Here is a 21,574-nt window from a genome sequence, read left to right on the forward strand (position 1 = left end):
TGGAGGAAGGCAACAAGGATTTGGGTAGCTTTGGTGTTCCTAACTGGGGTGTAGGGTGTGGTGGTGCCATGACCTGTGACCCCTGGCTTTCCCAGGGCGTCACATATACATTATAGAAAGCGGCCGGCTGCGTTGGTGGTCGTTATCCTGGGGCGGCTTTTCTCTATGCATTAAAGAAAGTGGCCGGCTACATCGGTGGACGCTGTCCTGAGGCGACTTTCGCTCTATACATTATAGAGAACACTGCCCCTGGAAAAAGTGCTCCTGCGAAACGATCGTTGGGGGGACCCCTCTCCCTCTCTTTGCGACCCCATACTACTAACAGGTAACTATTGGGATTTCTTTACATCCCTTTAATAGCCCTCTGTTTAATAGAGATTTCATAAATTCTACTATTTACTAGCTATGCTATGCCTCATTCCAACTTACATATCTGAGGCGTTAGTGCACATTCAATGCACTGATTACCCCCTCTTCTCTTTTAGTCTTCAAAATCTCTGGTAACAACTACCTCCACTGAGATTTACCTTTTTCCATATATATGCCCTAGTCCTAGTGTATGGAATGGCTATTTAACCGCCATATGAATGTACAATTATTCTTGAATTACGGTATATCAATTCCCCATCCATACACTACGCCACTACATCCATTACTTCTTACAGGCCCATCTGCTTGCCCTTAGTTTTCTATGTTTTCCTACACAAATAACTACGGTTGGTCGCTTTACTTGGGAGAGGGGTCCTTTTCTCCTTTTCCTGTCACGATCTGTGCAGTTCAGTCATGCAATTCTACCTCCATTTTCATTGCACCTGATCTTAAATGTTTTTCTATGTGTCACGAATTTTTGTATCCAAATAAAGTATTTAATATTTCACTTTATAGATTTTTTGGTTTTGTTCTTCTTTTCCTCCTGTTTATCATTATAGAGAGCGGCCGGCTGCGTCGGTGGTCGCTGTCCTGAGGCGGCTTTCGCTCTATACATTATAGAAAGCGGCCGGCTGCGTTGGTGGTCGCTGTCCTGAGGCGGCTTTCGCTGTATACATTATAGAAAGCGGCCAGCTGCATCGGTGGTCGCTATCCTGAGGCGGCTTTCGCTGTATACATTATAGAGAGCGGCCGGCTGCGTCGGTGGTCACTGTCCTGAGGCGGCTTTCGCTGTATACATTATAGAAAGCGGCCAGCTGCATCGGTGGTCGCTATCCTGAGGCGGCTTTCGCTCTATACATTATAGAGAGCGGCCGGCTGCGTCGGTGGTCGGTGTCCTGAGGCAGCTTTAATTCTATGCATTATATAGAATGGCCGGCTGCGTCAGTGGTCACTGTCCTGAGGCAGCTTTCGTTCTATACATTATAGAGAGCGGCCGGCTGCGTCGGTGGTCACTGTCCTGAGGCGGCTTTCGCGCTATACATTATAGAGAGCGGCCGGCTGCATCGGTGGTCGCTGTCCTGAGGCAGCTTTCGCTCTATACATTATAGAGAGCGGCCGGCTGCGTCGGTGGTCGCTGTCCTGAGGCGGCTTTCGCTCTATACATTATAGAGAGCGGCCGGCTGCGTCGGTGGTCGCTGTCCTGAGGCGGCTTTTGCTGTATACATTATAGAAAGCGGCCAGCTGCATCGGTGGTCGCTATCCTGAGGTGGCTTTCCTCTATACATTATAGAGAGCGGCCGGCTGCGTCGGTGGTCGGTGTCCTGAGGCGGCTTTAATTCTATGCATTATAGAAAGCGTCCGGCTGCGTCGGTGGTCGCTGTCCTGAGGCGGCTTTCGCGCTATACATTATAGAGAGCGGCCGGCTGCGTCGGAGGTCGCTGTCCTGAGGCGGCTTCGCTCTATACATTATAGAGAGCGGCCGGCTGCGTCGGTGGTTGCTGTCCTGAGGCGGCTTTCGCTCTATACATTATAGAGAGCGGCCGGCTGTGTCGGTGGTCACTGTCCTGAGGCAGCTTTCGCGCTATACATTATAGAGAGCGGCCGGCTGCGTCGGTGGTCGTTATACTGGGGCGGCTTTCGCGCTATACATAATAGAGAGCGGCCGGCTGCTAGAAAGGAGATTTATTTAGCAGGTTTTGCATGAAAACAACAGATGTTTCCTTTCAATGACAGCAAGCAGAGATCCGGAAACTGTGAGGAAATTAACATCAACATTTATATTTTTATATCAAAGTTGTAAGAGGTTTAAAGCCAATGAGGAGCTGCAAAAGAAACCGGGCAGCACTGGACGTGCAGGAGAACACTGCGGAACGTGCAGCACTGAGGGCGGGCACGGGGCGCAGGACACCCGTGACGTCACCTCCCTGCCCCCTCCAGACGACCCCCGCCTCGGCCCTCTCCGCACCCACGTGTCCTGCTGAATCCCCGCCCCCCGGGGCTGACGTCACGGGCCTGGAATGCGTTTCCTGTGGCGCGGCGCGCGGACTGGGCTGGGTGCGGGGACGTCACCGCGTACAAGTCGGGAACCGTTAGTGGCGGCCGAGACGGGGACAGAGACCGGGAGCAGCGCCAGGGAGAGCGGCCGAAGCAGCCTGCACCTCCCCACACAGAGGGGCCTGTGCACAGCCCGGAGCTACCGGAAACACCGGCACAGCCCGCCACCGAGGTCAGACACGGGATGTGTGTGTGTGTGTGTGTGTGTGTGTGTGTGTGTGTGTGTGTGTGTGTGTGTGTGTGTGTGTGTGTGTGTGTGTGTGTGTGTGTGTGTGTGTGTGTGTGTGTGTGTGTAATGTGTGGTGTCTGCAGCCCTACAGTGTCATATATCAGTGTGTGTATCGTGCGGTGTCCTACATACGTGTACATACCGGGAGTGCGCACAGTGTGTGTATATACTGTATACACCGGTCCTGCCTCTGTGTATAGCTGTCACAGCTATCTTGTGTGTGTGTATATATATATATATATGTATATCTACTAAGCATGTTTTCTTATAAAATATATAGATAGATAGATACACACACACTTTAATATATTAGTGTGTGTTTTGTAGCTGTTCTGCTTCAGGGAATACAGCACTGCTGCTTTTATGTTAAACTGTACATAGCTGTCACTGTATATACAGTATGTGTGTGTGTATGTATGTATATGTGTATATATATATATATATATATATATATATATATATATATATATATATATATATATATATATATATATATGCCCTGCAGTGGTTGTCTGGTGTATGAATTAGCACCTGTGGTGTTAGATGTGTGCAGATCTCTGCAGTGATTGTACGGTTTATACGATTGTATTAAATTTATGTATACCTCTTATGTATGTAGCTATGTATAGCTGTGCGTTGGTGGACACAGACAGAAAAGGGCCCCTGTGCAAAAACAATATATGGGCACTTGGCAGCCCAAGAGTTAATAAAAAGGTACAATTCCTCCTGCTTAGGAGGTATAAATAGGCCCCCAACCTCTTGGGCCCCGGTTGCACTAATGGTATGTCCACCTCTGTTGATGTGTATAATATTATTTATTATTAATATTGCGCCATTTATTCTATGGCGCTTTACAAGTGAAAGAGGGTATTTAATTTATATAAACTCTGTACCTATTGCAGGTCCAGGCTCCTGTGGTGATTGTAGGCTGTATACATGAATACTGTTGTATATAGTGGATATACTGTATATATTTTGGATCAGGTTTGCAGGATAGTGGATATTTGGCAGACATGGCAGAGGTGTTGACTCCTTGTCCTTCACACTGATGCCTGGCAGTGTGGGGGGGGGTTGCATATATAAGGACGCTCTCTGCCCATGGAGTGTGCACATACTGGTACATCCGGGTGGTCTCCTGTCAGGAGTATCCTCTATATCAGTGAGACCAGCCTGTGCAGCTCTCCTGGCCCCCTGACTGGCTGTGATACAGGGGGCATTGTGTCCCTGGGCAGACACATTAATATCTGATCCGTCCTTTCCTCCCACAGAGGCAGCAGGGAGTTTCCCTGTAGGAATGTGCAGTGGGAGGGGAGCACAGGACATCCTGGGAGTGGTAGTTTGCAGGGAGTGTGGGGGGGTCACTTAGTCCTTTGCTCTGTACAGTATTTATTTATAACACAAGACCACCACAAATACACACATGGCCTGACACAGAAATACCAGTCCTGGTGTCCCTGTGTCCCCTCATTTTTCCGATCTTGTAGCTGGGTAGATTTGCCGGAGCGGGTTGTAAATAGCTGGTCTGCAGCAGAGCTCGGCACTGGACGAGGATGTGACAGCTGCTGGAGGAGTCCAGTGTGACAACGATGACCGGATGCATAAATATTTACATTTTTATATTTATTTGTAGTTTTCATGCCTCAATCTGTCTGTATTCAGTTTTATTTTAATTTCCCAACTCTGGTTTTCCAATTGTGACATTAGAAGTGTGTGCATGTGCCTTACAGGGCATGCTTGGAGTTGTAGTGTCACTGCAGCTGGGCAGCTACAGGTTAGTGACGGCTGCTGGTTGTCTTTACCATTTCCTGCTTTTATGGAAAATTCTGTCTTGCTGTGTGGTTATCGTAATTCCATGTGTCCATGTAGACTTCCTGGATTTAGTCATGTTCTATACACTCCTCCTCTGGGTTGTTACTGTGCAGATCAGTGGCCTCAGGAGCTGATGTGTCAGCACTTGTCTGGCCTCTTTTTTTTTTTTTTTTTTTTTTTTTCTCCCCCTCTAGGTACATTTTTCTGTTTTTCTTTGTCTTCGAGGTTTGTTCTAGGATAGACGTGGCCAAGTCTTTAGTATCGTTAAGTGTTGGAAGATATAAATGTGTGGGTGATTGATAAAACTGTGTGCGTGTGTATGTACTATATATACACTACTCAGAAAAAGTTAGGTATGTTAGGCTTCCGGTGAAATTTATGAAAAACATAAATTCACGGTACATTAATATTATACCATGAAAGTAGGGTATTTAAGTAGAACCATGCAGTGGTGATTTCCTCATCTCAGGCAATCTATTAAAACTAAAGCTAACTATGCTGTTTTCCAAAAGGGCGGATTGTAATGGAAGGAAAACAACGCAAGTGTGAAAGTACCCTAATGTGTCACAAGTGGAGTTATTGTCTGCAGTCATGGCATTTCACTCTTCCTGAAGGACAGCCCTCAGGTTATTGAGCTTCTGGGGTACAGAATTACGGCCTCTACACGGCGACTCGGGTGATCCATAGGTTTTCTATGGGATTCGGGTCTGGAGAAAGTGCAGGACGCTCCATCTGAGTACTCCAGTCTCCAGCAGCCGATCTGTAATGATGCATCCTCAATGAGCTGGACCATTGTCATCCATGAAGATTAAATTAGGCCTGTGGTGTTCATGCAGAGGCACAATGATTGGATTAAAGGGATTTGGTGACTGATCTGCGGCCACCACCAGTGGGCTCTTATTATACAGCATTCTAACATGCTGTATATAAGATCCCAGGCCACTGTGTAGAATGTAAAAATGACTTTATAATACTTGGGGTATGTGCGCACGTTGCTTTTTACCTGCTTTTTACCTGCTTTTTTGCTGCTTTTTCTTCTGCGCTGTTTAATGCCAAAATGGATATGTTCTTCTATTCAAGCAAAGTCTATGGGAATTTGGGTTTCTTGTTCACACTATGTTGTTCAAAATGCTGCCTTTTTGTGGCAGAACTTTGGTCAAAAACTCAGCTTTGCAGTTCAAATCCCAAATGGCAAAAACAATTGACATGTTGCTTCTTTGAAAAGCTGAGTTTTTGACCAAAGTTCTGCCACAAAAAGACAGCATTTTGAACAACATAGTGTGAACAAGAAACCCAAATTCCCATAGACTTTGCTTGAATAGAAGAACACATCCATTTTGGCATTAAACAGCGCTGAAGAAAAAGCAGCAAAAAAGCAGGTAAAAAGCAACGTGCGCACATACCCTGAAACAGTCTTGCTGTATACAAGAGCCCACTAGTGGTGGCTGCAGCTTATAGTCACCAAATCTGGTGACAGGTTCCCTTTAATGATGTTTTTCCAGTAATAGGGGCTGTCACTGTACCATTCACACAGTTTAGGGCAGTTCTGTAGTGACTAGACACAGCTGACCACAGTGTAACACCACCACCACCAAAGGCTCGTCTGGTGACAACAGTGGCTGATGCATAGCTCTCTTTGATGTCTCCAACATCATTGGCGGCCAAAATTTCTGCTCTGTGTGAATTAACTTTTATCACTGAACTGTACTGAGGCCCACTGTTCCTTCGTCTAGCAAAACGATGATGCCTGTGCCTGGTGGTGTGGTCAGGTACCTTGCAGGTCATCTAGCACGCAGACCATGGTGATGTAAATTAATAATAATAATAATAATATTATATATTTTTATATATTTATATTTTTTAATAATATTATATATTTATTATTATAGCGCCATCAATTCCATGGTGCTTTACTTGTGAAAGGGGTATACATAATGGGGACAAGTACAATAATCATAAACAATACAAGACACAGACTGGAAATAGATTTGAATGGTCTGACATGACACTTGGGTGTCTCTCACCTTCCTTAAATGTGCCTTGTGTGGCACATCCGGATCCGAAGGGCACAATGAAGTGGCCATCCATGTGGGATGTGGCCAAAGGACGTCCACTTCTATGCCTTTCTGTGACTACCAGTCTCTCTGTATTTCTGTTACAACCTGATGATGACACTCTGTGACACTCGTAAGCTCAGTGGCCACAACAGTGGTACTGTTGATCAATTCGATGTCATCTTGGTCTCATGATTAGAGATGAGTGGACCCGTGGAAGTTTGGTTCTGTCAGACTTAAGAAAAAGTTCTGTTCTGGACCCAGACTTGACCTGACCTTATTGGAAGTCGCTGATTGGGCAGTTTGGGTCTCCGCCCACATACAGCCAGCCATAAACAGAGCATTTCCGAGACAGAATGGGTTTCTTTTCTTTTGCACACACTACATCTAATAACGCTGATTTTACTCCCACTTAGTCATGCAAATACTACAAGCTGCTTGCACTGGGCTGAGCACAGAGCGTACCTGTACCCGAGCACAGCGATAGCCGTACTTATGGTTTGCATAAGTAAAGCACCCAAACAACAACAAACTCGAACACTTTCTTAGTTTTTTGTTGTGAAGTCTGTGTTCGGTGCGAACACCGAAGTTAAAAACAAGTTCTGGTTTGCTCATATCTACTAATGATGTCAAAATGATGAGGACGACTGTTTAATACCAATTGTAATTTGAACCCTGAAATTTATTGAGCGATTCATGGATCAAACACCTGTTCTGAATTCTGCCATTAAGCTCCTTGTTAGAGAACAGCACGATTTCCAAAAAGTGCTGAAACATTGAACAGTTGGACATGGGCATCCGAAAGTTTAGAGAAGGTCACATTAAGGGTATGTGTGCACATAACCATTTTTTTTTGGCATCAAAAACGCTGCGTTTCTGGCCGCTAAAAACGCATAAAGTGCGTTTTTGAGTGTTTGTTCACTGCGTTTTTTTTTTTTTTTTTTTTTTATCAGTGAACAATGCCATTAAAGATTGGTGAAGAGAAAAAAAAAATCTGACGTCATTTCCTTCTTCAATCTGTTCTCCTTCATTCTCCACTAGTGTATGCAGGAGAGCAGACAGCTGCAGAACTACAAGGCTCAGCTTTCCCCATCCAGTACTGTATGCTGGAGGGAGAGGCAGCGGGAACGGAACTACAAGGTTTAGCATACTTCATCCACTAGTGCAGAGGTTCCCAACTCCAGTCCTCAAGGCACACCAACAGTGCATGTGTTCAGGATTTCTTTAGCATTGCATGGGTGTTGGATTCAGCACCTTTGCAGATGATTAAATTATCACCTGTGCAATACTAAGGAAATCCTGAAAACATGCACTGTTGGTGTGCCTTTAGGACTGGAGTTGGGAACCTCTGCACTAGTGTATGCAGGAGAGCAGACAGCAGCTGCAGAACTATAAGGGTCAGCATCCTCCATCCAGCACTGTATGCAAGAGTTTTTTGCCCGAAAACGTAAAACGTTAAAAAAAATTACGTGGGCTTCACCATATTTTGGTATGCTAGCCAGGTACGGCTGCTCCCAACCACCAGCTGGCTATTTGTACCCGGCTGGGAACTAAAAAAATATAGAGAAGCTCTTTTTTTTTTTTTTTTTTTTTTTTTTTTTTTTAATTATTTCATGAATTTCATGAAATAATGGAAAAAAAACCCCCAAAAAACGTGGGCTTCACCCAATTTTTGTGTCTGGCCGGATACAACTAGGCAGCTGGAGATTGGAATACACAGCGCAGGGTGCCCAAGCTTTCTGGGCACCCCCGCTGCGAATTGCAGTCCGCAGTCACCCCAGAGAATGGTGCTTTCATAGAAGCGCCATCTTCTGCCACTCTATCCAGCTGTTCCAGCTGGGAGTGGATATGGCGCCGGACAGGAGGTGGAAGCAGGGGTGGCGGTACTGGGAGGATTCACTCTTCTGTGTTTACCAACAGAAGGAATTCTGGGTGAGTAAAATACTCTTCCTGTACACGTCACTGTACTACCCACCCCTTGCGTTTATAGCTGCGTCTTTAGTCATAGAATGACTGATGAATAATTGACATACTGCGTTTTTGTGGGCACCACAAAAACGCAGCTAAAAAAAACCCGCTGTGTGCAGACAGCAAAAATGATAACTCAGACTTTTCTGGTGAACCAAAGTCATGCAGTTTTCTGAACAAAAACACACCTGAAAAATGCGGTAAACCCGTAGTGCGCACATAGCCTTAGTTCACCTGAAAAGGTTAGAAGGCATTGAAGGATCATCTTGAACTTACACCCAACCTACGATTGTGTATGTATGTATGTATGTATGTATGTGTGTGTATGTATGTATGTATGTATGTATATATATATATATATATATATATATATATATATATATATATATATATATATATATAATTGCCTTATTCTGTCTGTCTGTCTGTCTGTCATGCTCCGAAATTGTGTCCTTACGGTGACACAAAGCTGATTGGCCGCTGGGCTCGCCATGGCCCCGCCCCCCCACACGGATTGGCCTCTCGCCCCGGCTCTCTGCAGGCCCCGCCCCCTCACGCAATGCACGCTCGCTGTGGCCCAACTGACACGGGGCTCCGATTCCCAGGTGAGTACACACACATCAGATCACACTCACTCTCACACTCACTCTCACACATCACATCCACACACTCACAACATGCTGGGATATCGCTTGCTTCTACACCGGCTCCGTCAGGATCCCGGCAGCGCCAGACATAACCTTGCGATGCTGGGATCTTAACGGAGGCCGTGAAAGCTGGTAACCATTATACACATCGGGTAACTAAGGTCCCTTAGTTACCCGATGTGTATCATAGTTACCAGTGTACACCGGCTCACACTCACACACACATCACATCGCATCCACACATCAAGGTCCTGCAGCTGCAGAACATACAGACACATAACAGCACACACACACACACACACACAAATCAGATCACACTCACTCACATACACACATCACATCGCATCCACATACTCACAACATCCTGGGATATCGCTTGCTTCTCGGCGGCGATATTGTGCTGTGAGCTTCCAGGACCTGACGGAGGATCACATGGCCAGAAGCATGTGATATCCCCGGATGTTGTGAGTATCAGCGCGTATGTGCAATATCGTCAGTGTCTGTGTGTGTGAGTGTATGCGATCGGGTGTGTGTGAGTGTATGCGATCGGTTGTGTGTGTGAGTGTATGCGATCGGTTGTGTGTGTGAGTGGATGCGATCGGTTGTGTGTGTGAGTGGATGCGATCGGTTGTGTGGGTGAGTGGATGCGATCGAGTGTGGGTGAGTGTCGGCAGAGGAGCACGGCGTGCTGGAGGAGGCTGGGAGCAGAGAGGCTGATCTTGGGGAAGGCTGGGAGGGGGGGGCTGATGCTGAGGGAGGCTGGAAGGAGAGAGGCTGAGCAAACGTGCTCCATCCGCCATACTGCGCACTCCCCATCGTGCTGCATCCCCCATGCTGCGCACTCCCAAACGTGGTCCATCCGCCATGCTGCGCACTCTCAAACGTGGTCCATCCGCCATGCTGCGCACTCTCAAACGTGGTCCATCCGCCATGCTGCGCACTCTCAAACGTGCTCCATCCGCCATGCTGCGCACTCCCAAACGTGCTCCATCCGCCATGCTGCGCACTCCCAAACGTGCTCCATCCGCCATACTGCGCACTCCCCATCGTGCACCATCCGGCATGCTGCGCACTCCTAAGTGGATGGAGCATGATGGGGGGTGCGCAGCATGGCGGATGGAGCACGTTTGGGAGTGCGCAGCATGGCGGATGGAGCACGTTTGGGAGTGCGCAGCATGACGGATGGAGCACGTTTGGGAGTGCGCAGCATGACGGATGGAGCATGTTTGGGAGTGCGCAGCATGCCGGATGGTGCACGATGGGGAGTGCGCAGTATGGCGGATGGAGCACGTTTGGGAGTGCGCAGTATGGCGGATGGAGCACGTTTCGGAGTGCGCAGCATGGCGGATGGACCACGTTTGGGAGTGCGCAGCATGGCGGATGGACCACGTTTGGGAGCGCGCAGCATGGCGGATGGAGCACGTTTGGGAGTGCGCAGCATGGCGGATGGAGCACGTTTGGAAGTGCGCAGCATGGCGGATGGAGCACGTTTGGGAGTGCGCAGCATGGCGGATGGAGCACGTTTGCGAGTGCGCAGCATGCCGGATGGTGCACGATGGGGAGTGCGCAGTATGGCGGATGGAGCACGTTTGGGAGTGCGCAGTATGGCGGATGGAGCACGTTTGGGAGTGCGCAGCATGGCGGATGGACCACGTTTGGGAGTGCGCAGCATGGCGGATGGACCACGTTTGGGAGTGCGCAGCATGGCAGATGGAGCACGTTTGGGAGTGCGCAGCATGGCGGATGGAGCACGTTTGGGAGTGCGCAGCATGGCGGGTGGAGCACGTTTGGGAGTGCGCAGCATGGCGGATGGAGCACGATAGGGGGTGCGCAGCATGGCGGATGGAGCACGTTTGGGAGTGCGCAGCATGGCGGATGGAGCACGTTTGGGAGTGTGCAGCATGGCGGATAGAGCACGATGGGGAGTGCGCAGTATGGCGGATGGAGCACGTTTGGGAGTGCGCAGTATGGCGGATGGAGCACGTTTCGGAGTGCGCAGCATGGCGGATGGAGCACGTTTGGGAGTGCGCAGCATGGCGGATGGACCACGTTTGGGAGCGCGCAGCATGGCGGATGGAGCACGTTTGGGAGTGCGCAGCATGGCGGATGGAGCACGTTTGGGAGTGCGCAGCATGGCGGATGGAGCACGTTTGGGAGTGCGCAGCATGGCGGATGGAGCACGTTTGGGAGCGCGCAGCATGGCGGATGGAGCACGTTTGGGAGCGCGCAGCATGGCGGATGGAGCACGTTTGGGAGTGCGCAGCATGGCGGATGGAGCACGTTTGGGAGTGCGCAGCATGCCGGATGGTGCACGATGGGGAGTGCGCAGTATGGCGGATGGAGCACGTTTGGGAGTGCGCAGCATGGCGGATGGAGCACGTTTGGGAGTGCGCAGCATGGCGGATGGACCACGTTTGGGAGTGCGCAGCATGGCGGATGGAGCACGTTTGGGAGTGCGCAGCATGGCGGATGGAGCACGTTTGGGAGTGCGCAGCATGGCGGGTGGAGCACGTTTGGGAGTGCGCAGCATGGCGGATGGAGCATGATAGGGGGTGCGCAGCATGGCGGATGGAGCACGTTTGGGAGTGCGCAGCATGGCGGATGGAGCACGTTTGGGAGTGTGCAGCATGGCGGATAGAGCACGATGGGGAGTGCGCAGCATGGCGGATGGAGCACGTTTGGGAGTGCGCAGCATGGGGGATGCAGCACGTTTGGGAGTGCGCAGTATGGCGGATGGAGCACGTTTGGGAGTGCGCAGCATGGCGGATGGACCACGTTTGGGAGTGCGCAGCATGGCGGATGGAGCACGTTTGGGAGTGCGCAGCATGGGGGATGCAGCACGATGGGGGGTGCGCAGCATGGGGGATGGAGCACGATGGGAGGTGCACACCTCCCCCCAACACACACACACACGCGCACTGCACAACACACACACACTAGGAATCACAAACAACGCCCTACACAGACATCCACACACACAGACAACGCTGCACACACAAATATACGCACATACTGCACAACACACACATTGCTCAAAACATACCTCCCCCCAAAACACACCACACCCACACAAACCGCACAACACACACACACACACAACGCTACAGACACACAGCGCTCCACAAACAACGCAACACACGCAACACACATACAACACCGCTCTCACCCCCCGCGACACTCAGAACATGTACAGCGCCCTACACAAACACTTGGTAACTACACACAACAACATCTATATATATAACAAAAATCATACATGAACTACACAATACGTAAATTCTAGAATACCCGATGCGTAGAATCGGGCCACCTTCTAGTATATATATATATAATATATATATATACATATACACATATATGTGTATGTATATATATATGTGTATGTATGTGTGTGTGTAGTGGTATTAATAATATTATTATTACCATTTACTCCATGTTGCTTTACATGTGAAAAGGGACAAGTACAATAATCATAAACAATACTTTGTAATGATCAGCGACCTCGCACCAGGGGCCCGCTCGCTGCTGCGTGTCACACACAACGATATCGCTGACTAGGTCGCTGATACGTCACAAAACCTGTGACGTTTCAGCGATCTCGCTGTGTGTGACGGGAGCTTTACTCTGATCGCTTAGACCACTCCTAGCAGAGTTTTTCCTACTTCCTGTGATTGTCCTATCAACAGAGTAGTTCTTTCTCTTCTGTTCTGCTCTGTCAAAGGAGCATCCCTGCCAACATCCTGTTCATTGACACCCGACTCCCCTGTGTTTAGGCTAAGTGAGTTGTCAATCAACAAGACTTTGGCAATAACGTCCCATCAACCATGTGGAGGAGAAGGAACTGCTCCGTTGATATTACGTCGCAAGAAATCGGACAATTGCTCAGGGCTGTGGAGTCGGAGTTGGTATAAAATACTCCCGACTCCTAAAATATATAATAAATTGGCGACAGTAGTGCAATGCAGAATGTGCTGAATATTTTACTAAATAACATTTAGTATAATGCTTATATTTAAGTGAAAAATGTATTGTAGTACAATGTGAACATCAGACATTTAATCATTTTTATGATACAATAATCAAGATATTTAGATAGAACATAAAATATATTTATTGGAATACAACTTTAGAACACAAAAAACTAATACATTGTAAATATGTAATATATATAAAATTATACACACAAGATATATATGTAGTCTACTGTATATTACATAGTGTATTACATATTTACAATTTATTACAGGTTTTTGTGTTCTAAAGTTGTATTTCAATAAATATATTTTATGTTCTATCCAAATATCTTGATTATTGTATCATAAAAATTATTAAATGTCTGATGGTCACATACACATGTTCATGTATTACAATAAATTTTTCACCTAACTATAAGCAATATATGTAGGAGTCGGAGTCGGTGCAAGAGGAATTGAGGAGTCAGTCGAAGGTTTGGTTTACCGACTCCACAGCCCTACAATTGCTGCTAGGTGTGGTCTGAGCTAGAAAAGATTGGAGCATGGTAGGAGCTTTGTTGACTGCTCTGAGCTGTGAGACATAGTTGCACAGCAGAACGCGCAGCTAGTTAGCAACTACCTTCCAATTAGTTCTTAGCCGTAAAGGAAAAAAAATGAATTCCTTTTAAGTCCAAGGTGGTGTTATCAAATAGTTTTCACTAGGGCTGTGTTCTTCTTCTCCCTGTATGATGTTGACCAATCCTATGCAGGCAGCAGCGCACTAGAGAAAGCTTTACACGCCCCCACAATAGCTTAGGGCAGGCTTCTCAGTATGTGAGATGTAAAGGTACCCAAATAGAAAGTACTGGAAGTAGAGCACTGATGACTAACACCTTTCAGATAAGGTCATTGTATGTCTCACACAGGAGTATCCTGCTCTGCTTTCAATGCAGAGGGATGTCAAGAAGCTGTTACCATAATAGATATAAGGGCTCGCTCACACTGGAGTATAATACAGAGGAGTATGTGAAAAAACATTGCATCGCATTCTAACCAATATTATTCAACGAGACAGGTCAGATCTGTGAGTTTTTCCTCAGTTCCATTTGGACTGAAGGAAAACTCACAGCCTGCTGCAATTGTTGGGGTGTCTCAGATCGTGTGCACCCATACAAGACTGTGTGTGTGTGTGTGTGTGTGTGTGTGTGTAACACCGGACTTCACTCCGATGACATATCAGTGCAGTCTGATATACTGAAAGACAGGCAATGGAGGAATTAATCTTTTTCCTCACCTGTGAGCTGATTTTTGCATGCAAGAGAATCGGAGCACAGTGAATGACACTCGCGCTCACAGCAGAGATTGAGCGGAGTGTCATTAGCATATCGCATTTGATGTTCTCGCATCGTATGCCATACAGTAGTGTGACCCCGGCCTAAGGATAATACTGACACCTTTAGTTCTCATAAGAGGTCAGGTAATGTGGGGAAGGTGCAGTGCAACAGAGGTGACGGTCTTGAGAGGAAGAGAGCTGATAGGAGTGTTTTATAAATTGACATGGCTAACTTGGCTATCATGCCCTATCCCCTCACTGACTGCCAGGGCCTTATCTGAAAGGTGGGAGTTAAGGCCACGTCTCACTAAGCGACATCGCTAGCTACATTGCTGCTGAGTCATGTTTTTTGTGACGCAGCAGCGATCTTGCTAGCGATGTCACTGTGTGTGACATCCAGCAACGACCTGGCCCCTGCTGTGAGGTCGCCGGTCGTTGCTGAATGTCCTGGACCATTTTTTGGTCGTTGCTCTACCGCTGTGAAGCACACATTGCTGTTTGACAGCGGTAGCCAATGATCTGAATGTGCAGGGAGCCGGCTTCTGCGGACGCTGGTAACCAAAGTACACATCGGGTAACCAAGCAAAGCGCTTTGCTTGGTTACCCGATATTTACCTTGGTTACCAGTGTCCGCAGCTTCTAGAAGCCGGCTCCCTGCACCCGTTGCCAAGGTACACATCGGGTAACTATAAGCAAAGCGCTTTGCTTAGTAACCCGATGTGTACTATGGTTACGAAGCACAGCGTCATTACACAGGTCGCTGGTGGCTGATCTCTGATTGCTGTGGAGATCTGCCTGATTGACAGCTCACCAACAACTCATGTAGCGACGCTCCAGCGATCCCTGCCAGGTCAGATTGCTGGTGGGATCGCTGGATCGTCGCTAAGTGTAACGGTACCTTTATCTGTGCTCTACTCCCATCACTTTCTAATCATGCAGGAGGTCAGACCAGGAGATCAGTGCTGTATCCTTACATCTCACTGAGAACCCTGCTCTAAGCTATTGTGGTCTTCTTTCTCCAGTGTATTGCTACCGGATTATGGTTGGTCACTATTATGCATAGTTTTCAGTGGAGACCTGTACCACTTCTCTATCTGATAACGTCTGTTATGTACAAGTGAGTAACTCATTAGGTGCAAGATAATTTAATTGTTAATACATCTGCAACAGTAAGGGGAAAATATGAAAAAGAAACAAAAAAAGTTGTATTCTGCTCTGCAGCCACTATTACATCGTGTGTGCAGTTCAACATGAAACATTTGATTGAAGGTCCTCTTCAACCTTTCCAGGCTTCAAAAGCATTGACGCAGCCAAAAGGCCTGACCGTTCTTGTAGTTTCTGCTTGGAATGATAGTACGCGGGATCTAAAAAGAGATTGTGTGCTTATTTCAGACACCCCTGTATCATGATCCAAATACGGACTGGCTGTTGGTTTCCTGACCTGAACTTCACAGCATCATATATGGCTAGTTTATATAGATAAAATCCTTGGAGACAATTGCAACATATTAGTATAAGCTCAGTCAACTGTATTTAAATGGGTTGTGTAGGACTGTTTTATCTAGCACATAGATGTCAAACTCGGGACCTTCTCAGACCTTCTCAGAGCCCACAGTGTAATAATATATGGCCTGCAAGAAAATATCAAATGTCTACTAGAGCTGGTAGATGGCGCATGCACTACACATCCCGCTCTTCTGCTCCGGAACGCTCCCCGATTAGTACAAGACTGTTTACACCATGCCCCATAGTAACGCACCCTCCAGCTATGATGCACTTCCTGACCGGTGTTCATCTGAGTTCCTTCATATTCTCCCTACATCAGCGTGCTCTCAATCATCTCAGCGTGCATTGCACCTACCACCCTCTATCTCCTCCACAAGTTGGCACAGCTATGCTATCGCCCTTTTTGTCCATTCCTTACCATATTGACACTGCAAATATTATTCTCACTGCTGTTTTATGTGCTTCTGATGTTCTCTACTTCCCTATATTCCCTTCTATTTCAGATTTACCACATCCTTTGCATTTCCCTGTATAACACCAGAGATGCTCACTGGTCCAAGCCAGATACCTGGCCTCAGAGTGTAGCAAACCGAGCTGGAATGACTGTTTTCTTTATGCCCTTTTCCTTGTTTCTCCAAGACATGGACTTGAATGGTTGGATTTTCATTTAAAGAGAACCTGTCACCAGATTTGTCCCTCTATACGTTTCGGCCAGCACCTGTAAGCCCTTTATATACAACATTCTAGAATATTGTATATAAGAGCCCAGGCCGCACTGTATAAAGTAAAACCCGCTTTTATTATACTCTCCTGCGGGGCAGTCGGGTATAATGGGCATCACTGGTCTCGTTCTGGCGCCTCCTATCTTCTAATGATCACCGTCCTCTTTCCCTGGTAATAACGTGTCCTACGTCATCCACACAGCAGGGAAGGAGGAGGGCGATGAAGAGGCATAAGATTTAAAAATAAAATATGTAAGCACCATTCCAGTGTTGTTTTGTTTTGGGGTTTTTTTTTGCGTTCCGCAGTGCTATTTTGTGCCCATAACTTCTTATTGGCTTGAAGTCGGGAGTTGTGTCACAAGCGCCCATTTGAAGTCTGAGAGCCACCAGAGCGAGACTCTCATAGACTTGTATTGAATTGTGGCTTCCGGCGTGTGCCATAACCCACTGGAGCAACCAGCATGTCACAAATCGCCGGAGATCGACTGCGATAACAGAAGATGGGGGCAGGATAGTATAAGACAGGGGACTTGGATTTAAATCACCATTCCAGTGTTGCAATAAAAAAAATGCTAGAATGGAGCTTTAAGAAATGAATGCCACAGATGTCTTTTGTTTGATACTTTATTTCACAGGTGTTTTAAAGTATTGAGCTTTCCTTGCTCCAGATTCAATATTAAAGCAAAACTGCAGTTTTTCCATATAAAAATGAGAGGTCCTGGGCAGTAGGGCTCAGAGCGCCTTTCTTATGTAGTAGGGCCAAAGCGGGCTTTACACGCTACGATATATCCTACGATACGTCGTTGGGGGTCATGTCGGTAGTGACGCACATCCGGCATCGTATGACATATCGTAGCGTGTGACAGCTACGAGTGACTGTGAACGAGTAAAAATACTCACCTTATAGTTGCTCTTTGACACGTCGTTCATTTTCAAAATATTGAACGCTCTTCTGGGCACCGGTTGTTCATCGTTCCCGAGGCAGCACACATCGCTCTGTGTGACGCCCCGGTAACGATGAACACAGCTTACCTGCGTCCCGCCGGCAATGCGGAAGGAAGGGGGTGGGCGGTATGTTTACGTCCTGCTCCTCTCCGCCCCTCCGCGTCTATTGGGCGGCCGCTGTGACGTCGCGGTGACACCGAACGTCCCTTCCCCTTCAGGAACAGGATGTTCGCCGCCCACAGCAGGGTCATTCAGGAGGTAAGTACGTGTGACGGCGGTTGCGACTTTGTGCGACACGGGCAACAGATTGCCCGTGCCGCACAAACGATGAGGGCGGGTGCGATCGCACGATTAATTGAAACGTGTAAAGCAGGCTTTAGGCTATGTGCCCACGGGACTATGTACCTGTGGATTTTCCCCCGGAAAACCTGCGGATTTATCTGGATTTTCTAGATAAATCCGTAGGTTTTAGCAAGTACAGACACTCCCCATGTTATCCTATGCTGTGGATATGTGCGGCTGCGGAACATACTGCAGATTTCCCGCAGCCACACGTAACTGCATGTCAATTATTCATGCGGAAATACCTGCGAAAATCCCCGGCCCTCCACTATGGAGACAGAGGCCAGGACTTCTGCAGGGAAGTAGCACGAATGTCCGCAGGTTTTCCGCAGATATTTCGCTGGAATCCCGCAGAAATTGATAGCTGCGGATTCCGGGGAGATGCTGCGGGAAACCTGCGGGTACATAGTCCCGTGGGCACATAGCCGAAGAGAGCTGTCAATGGGTAGTAAGACTGAGGGTGCTTTTCCCGACCTTAGAGTCCAAGATAGACTGTTCCCAATGCTAATGTGCAAAGGGAAAAGAGGAACCAGCTCATCCATCTGGAGATTCATTTAAGCCAGGACGGTGCATGGATACTTGTAAGCAGAAGCCCACTGCTCATTTATTGTCAGAAAGGTAAAAAAAGGTTTTTCCAGCGTCCTGTTCCAGCTTTAGATTTAAAACTTTTTGAAATAAAGAAGAATTTTAAAGTCATCCTTCCATGTTAAAATACACGCATTATAGCAGTATATAAGAATCTTATGGTAAAGTGCATTGGGGGGCTCCTGCTGTCTCTTATGGCCAAATATCTTTTTTGCGAAGCCCTCCAATAAAATTTCTTAACTGGAAATGTTGGCAAAAATTTGCTATTTTGTGGATCAGCAGTTCTGGCCTGCAGTAAAATTCTCCTTATTCATGCATTTGTTTGAGGCTCATGTTGGCAATTTAATACATTCACTCTCACTTATGATCCCTTTCCTAATCCCTACTATCATGTGGCCTGACTTTTAAAGCGGAAACTGTCTTTGCTGTAATATGAAATGGAGAACAGAAGAAAAGGAGAAGACGTCTTGTGCTCTTTGGCCTTTCGTAGTGACATTTTCTGCCTTCACTTTACTTGAGTCATCTAGCGCGACCACATTTTCATACCACAGCTTTTCTCTTTTTCATATTCGGTGGTCACCGTGGTGTTTCTTTTTTTTAGGTTTTCAAAACATCGCCCACTTCCTCACTGAGATGTTAAGTTTGTCACCAGTAGCGTTAGAACATGTTTATATTATTAATACATGAGACAGGATTATAAAATATACGGTTGGGTAAAATTATTTATTTGTATGTATGTGTATGTATGTGTTTTTTGTTTTTTAATATGATACGATCTAGTCATGGCCAAAAGTGTCGGCACCCTTGAAATTGTTCCAGACAATAAAGGTTTTCTCCCAGAAAATTATTGCAATTACACATGTTTTGTTATACACGTTTATTTTGTGTGTATTGAAACATGAAAAAAAAATCGAAGAGGCAAATTGGACATTTTCACTCAAACACCCACCCCCCCACCCCCCCCCTTCCCCCTCAAAAAAAATGTGCCAGACAAAATTGTTGCCACTTTTATTTCAAGCATGGGATGCTGGTAAAAACTCACCTGTGGCAAGTAACAGGTGTGGGCAATATGAAAATCACACCTGCAACCAGATAAAAAGGGGAGAAGTTCACTCAATCGTTGCATTGCGTGTCTGTGTGTCCCGCACTGAGCATGGAGAACAGAAAAAGGAGAGAACTGTCTGAGAACTTGAGAAATAAAATCGTTGTAACCTTGAGAGTTGATATTTTTCAAGTCCATCTCCAAAGATCTTGATGTTCCTTTGTCCACAGTGCACAATATAATAAAGATCATATCAAAAGAGGAGGAAAAGGAGATAAGGCACAATTATAATTCAAAATATTAAGTTTTTATTGGTGAAGATTAAAAGAACAAATACAAAACAGTACAAAAGGACAGACAGAACATGGAATAGGTCACCAAGGGTGTGGAAAGGAGAAATGTTCCTTTATAGAATGGTTGAGGGGGGGGTTGTTGGAAGATGCCTAGCAGAACCAGCCAGTAATTTATTTTTTATATATATATATATATATAATATTATATTATTAATATAATTTTATGTGTATATATATTTTATATGTATGTATACAAGTCATAAACTATGCATATACCAAAGTCAGCGTGCACCCCCATAGATACTTTGAGCCCTTGCATATACCTCTTACATTGGTAGTCCTTACATCCTGACTTTGGTGGATAAGCAGCCCCAATCAAGTTCCCAAAGAAATTGAAGCTGAGTGTGCAGGCTCTGGGTGCATCAGTATCAGTGCAAACTATCCATTGACAATTGAATGAAATAAAACACTACGGAGGAGACCCATGAGGACCCCACTGCCGACACAAAGACCTAAAAAAAAGCGAAATATCAGTTTGCCAAAATGTATGTGAGTAAGCCAAAAATCCTTCTATAAAGCGTCTTGTGGGCAGACTAAATCAAGAATGAGCTTTCTGGTAAAGTGCTCTTTCTACTCGTTCTATGCTTTACCGAAAATGGAATGAGGCCTACAAAGAAAAGAACATAATACCTACAGTCAAATATGGTGGAGAATCAAAGATGTTTTGGGGTTATTTTGCTGCCTCTGGCATTGGGTGCCTTGACTGCAATATTTTTTTCAGAGAAATACTTCATTTTCTGGAACAGTTTCAACACCTTCAGCCGTGACATATATTTAGCAATATTGCTCCTTTTTATATCCACTTAAGAAATCTCTTCCGTTCATTGCATAGTAAATCAGTGTTATAAATTTACATAAAATCTGTCCCACCAGCAAATGTGAATATGATTTCCTCAAATGTCATTTATAATGCAGGATTGTAGTAAACAGATAATTTTCTGTTTGGTGATGGAAGATCTCCTGCTTGTATTACTTTTGTGAACATATCCTAAAAATCTGGCCCGGAAGCAGACTACTGGGTGCCAACAGGGTGGTTTATTGTACAACGATCCATTGTTTTTCATGTTTGCTGATGCATTTTACAGCTGATAATCCACACTAGACATCATTGTGGAATGATGTTTGGGACAAAAGTTTAGAGACTTTCTATTGAATCCATACTCTGCTCCATGTGTCTGCTGAACTGTGCGCTCCGTAGCCCTTTTCAGGGGTCTTTTTTATCACGCAGGAACTAGACACCCACTGCTCTACAGACATTTAAAGGGACATTATTCATAACATTTAGTTACTCTTTTAAAGAGGTTGTCCAGGTTTAGTACGCAAATCTGTAGTGACAGAGTGACTGCAGACTTGTGAATCCTTACAGTGCGCAGGATTTTCCAGTGGCAGGAGCGTGTGGGACATGACTTGAACTGTGATTTGCATACTTCGGATCGTGTGATAACTAGACGTGCACCCTCACTCGATACATCAAGTTGCAATGTGGCTGGGAGTATGCTTATCACATACTTGTGTTTACATAACCGCTCATTTCCAACACTGGTGAATCCTGACAGCTTGCACATTGCACACACTTGCAGACATGCTCCCCAAGCCCAGACAAGCCCTTAACAAGAACTTGTCTACACATTGCAGATATTTTCTACCTGCACATTGATAAGT

At 46.3% G+C, this 21,574-nt stretch overlaps 1 protein-coding gene across 2 annotated transcripts in view; it reads left to right on the forward strand.

Annotated features, from left to right (window-relative positions):
- Positions 1 to 2,365: 2,365 nt before the first annotated feature.
- ITGB1 (integrin subunit beta 1) overlaps positions 2,366 to 21,574 on the forward strand; it is a 64,694-nt gene continuing 45,485 nt past the window's right edge. Inside the window, exon 1 of one of the 2 annotated variants that reach the window (XM_075315484.1) lies at positions 2,366 to 2,596. The gene's annotated coding sequence lies outside the window, so the exon portion shown is untranslated. The remainder of the gene's footprint in view (positions 2,597 to 21,574) is intronic. The other variant, XM_075315485.1, reaches the window with a different exon arrangement.

Source organism: Anomaloglossus baeobatrachus, chromosome 6 (assembly GCF_048569485.1).
Source record: "Anomaloglossus baeobatrachus isolate aAnoBae1 chromosome 6, aAnoBae1.hap1, whole genome shotgun sequence".
Classification (NCBI taxonomy): Eukaryota; Metazoa; Chordata; class Amphibia; order Anura; family Aromobatidae; genus Anomaloglossus; species Anomaloglossus baeobatrachus.